This window comes from Buceros rhinoceros, unplaced genomic scaffold, assembly GCF_000710305.1.
Source record: "Buceros rhinoceros silvestris isolate BGI_N320 unplaced genomic scaffold, ASM71030v1 scaffold6631, whole genome shotgun sequence".
NCBI classification, from domain to species: Eukaryota; Metazoa; Chordata; class Aves; order Bucerotiformes; family Bucerotidae; genus Buceros; species Buceros rhinoceros.
In genome coordinates, this window is record NW_010392419.1 from 55,795 (window position 1) to 58,616 (window position 2,822).

Genomic DNA, 2,822 nt, shown 5'->3' on the forward strand with positions numbered 1-2,822 from the left:
ACGTGCTGTGCGTATCTGACATGGGATTGCTGAGGAATGCCACACTTTCCTTGGATTTCCATGTGGAATGTCATGTATTTCCTTCAAATCTCCTCTCCCGGAATGAAACGGAAGTTAATCTGGAGGATGGGAGAGATTGTTCCTCTTGGATGTGTAGGCAGGGAAACTCACCGAGAATTTCTGAGATTGGAGCTGGTTTCCTTGCTACGTCTTCAGGCCGAGTCTGCACTGTGACAGTGGCTGAAGCCAGGTAAAACCTCGGACAGCTCTTCAGATAAAAAGCTGTTCTTTGCACACAGGAATCGTCTCTTACCTTGAACAGCAGCTCACATTGAGGCATTTTCAGCGCGGTAAGTGGTCAGCTCGCCAGCCCAGGTGACCAGCACGGTCTCAGCTAGCGTCCTGTTGGTAAGGATGTCTAGAAGTTTCAGTTCCTCGGCAGCCAGCACTGCCTCTTTTCAGGTTTGTCCTCACTTGGAGCTTCAGAAGAAAAGAATCAGTGTTACCAATTACTGCATGTGAGGCTTTGCAACATTAGGACAGAGCGATGGGAGAACAGCACCGCTGGGGGTAAAAGTAAAAGAGCAATGCCATAAACTTTGCATAACCAAATGCCAGCCTCTCAGAGGAGCATTTAGAGGAAAACCTTTGTTTTCACTTGAAGAATATCAGATAATCCCTTCACGTAAGTTTGTTATGTGCTGGAGCAAAGTATCCCAAAGTGTTTTATTTTTAATTAAATAATACCTGCAGAACTAACACCACGTCTCAAGTCTTCTCATTTTCAAATCCACAGGAGAGCAAATGCATGCCCTGAAGCTGGGAGAGATTGCTGTTCCTTCCCTTGTGACTTTTGTTGGGATCCAGCACCTAGATCTTGGAGCTTCTGGTCAAACATAGATGAAAAGATCCATCGCTGGGCCAAATGTTTGAAAGCCAGCAGACCAGCACAAGGGTTTTAGCTGAATTACCTGCACTCGGGCCCCCAGACTTGAGGGAAAAGCAGCAAGGTGCCAGGCTCAGCAGTCCCCTCTCTGGTTTCTTTGGTCGTAGTCGTAGTTTCTAAAGCATCCCTTGTTTGAGGGGGTGCCAAGACTTTAATGGGAAACGTAATGTACAGTTCTGCTGGCTGGACTAGTATTGATTGTTTTGGAAATAGCTTATAGATGTGGGGGAGAAGGGGGCTAATTTGCCAAGAAACACATCGGTCATTGTTTCTGTTAAATGTGCGTACAGAGATAAACGTGGCTTTGCTGCTGCCGAAACCAGTAACGGCCATTATTACTGTGGGTTTAGCCTCTGCCTTGCGCTTGGGCAGAACTGGGAGGTGGGTCCACAGGAGCAATAAGAAAGACCTTGTATAAAGTTTGTCAGAGTCCTTACATCTAACCACAGCTGCCGAAGCCACAAAACCGGTGGTCTCGGGGGTGAATTTATTGTTTTGTCTTACAGTTTGTTGCAGAGCCATGACCTTCGGAAGGGCTGTAAAGTTTTATTTTATGATCCTGCTGGTAGAGAGACGTATGTAATTTACTATACGAGTTCTTACAGACTTGGCTAACAACAAGCTTGACCTGGAGTTCAAAGGAATTACGGCTCCCGTTGTTTTACTGCCGCTGTGAAACCTGTTATTATCTGTCTTACAGCTGTGGCCCAGTGTGCGCTGCGCGAGGTGGTCGGCAAAAATGCTCTAAAGGGAGAGCTTTCACTTGAAGGGCAGGAGCGGGGCAAGGCTGTGTGGCCACTCAGGAGTCATGCACCAGCTCTTTCAGAAATTGTAGACTCGACTGTGGGTGAAATGTGGACAAAATGACTTCAGAACCTTTGTTGCTTTTATTGCTGACACTATTTTACTGCGGGAAATTAAGGCACGGAGCAATCAAAGCTGCTTGCCCCAGGTAATGGAAGATGCATGGCAGAACCACGGAGCTGACCCAAATCCACCAAATCCTCGCTCCGTGCCTCCCCGCCAGACTTCCCTCTGCTGCCGCTGCTGCACCAGAGTAAAGCCAGAGGTTTGCGACTGATCCAGTTTCAAACGCATTTTTGGCATTTCTAAGATCCTAGACTGTGCTTCAGTGATTTTTATCTATCCCTGTATGTCCTGAGGCCTTCCAGAGATAGTAACCCTGCTGTTTGTTTTTATTACTCTTACAATTGATTTTTTCTGAATAATTCGAGGCAGCCTACAGAGTACATTTTTAATTTTCTTTTCGAAGCTGGATCTTGCTCTCTGCCCTTCACCAGTAGCTGTATATCATACTGTCTTCAGCAGGTTACTGTACTGATACGTGTGCATGCTGTAAAAATGCATTTTCAGAAGTCACCAATCATACTGGTTGCTGGCAAAAAAATATACCAACTGCTCAAAAAAATTCCTAGTGTGCTCTGGGAGGTGGCCTTGATAAACCACGTAACCACGAAACTTTCTATATTGGCCTATTCTGTACTGTCTGCCATGGCTTCCAAAAGAGACCGCCGGGGAAAACAATTACATTTCACAGCCACAGTGGTTCCGAAATAGGGCCATGGTGTCTTTGCCTCCAAAGTGATCTCTGAGCGTTAATTCAGTGCCGTCTTTGTGGCCCCCTGAAGATCCTGGGCTCTAAGTGCTCAGTACCAGGATTAAGCTGTGTGAGGCGGGCTTGGGATCCCTGTTTTTCTGAGCCACAAATCTCCCATTTTCGGCTTGTCCCTCAGCTTTGCTGCTGCTCTGTGGACGAATGCATGGCCACGGGCTGCCCGTCCAAGCAGGAGTCAGCTGCAAGGCTTGCTGACCTCCCTGCGTGGGTGCCGCCGGGGCTGCTCACACAGCGGTGGTG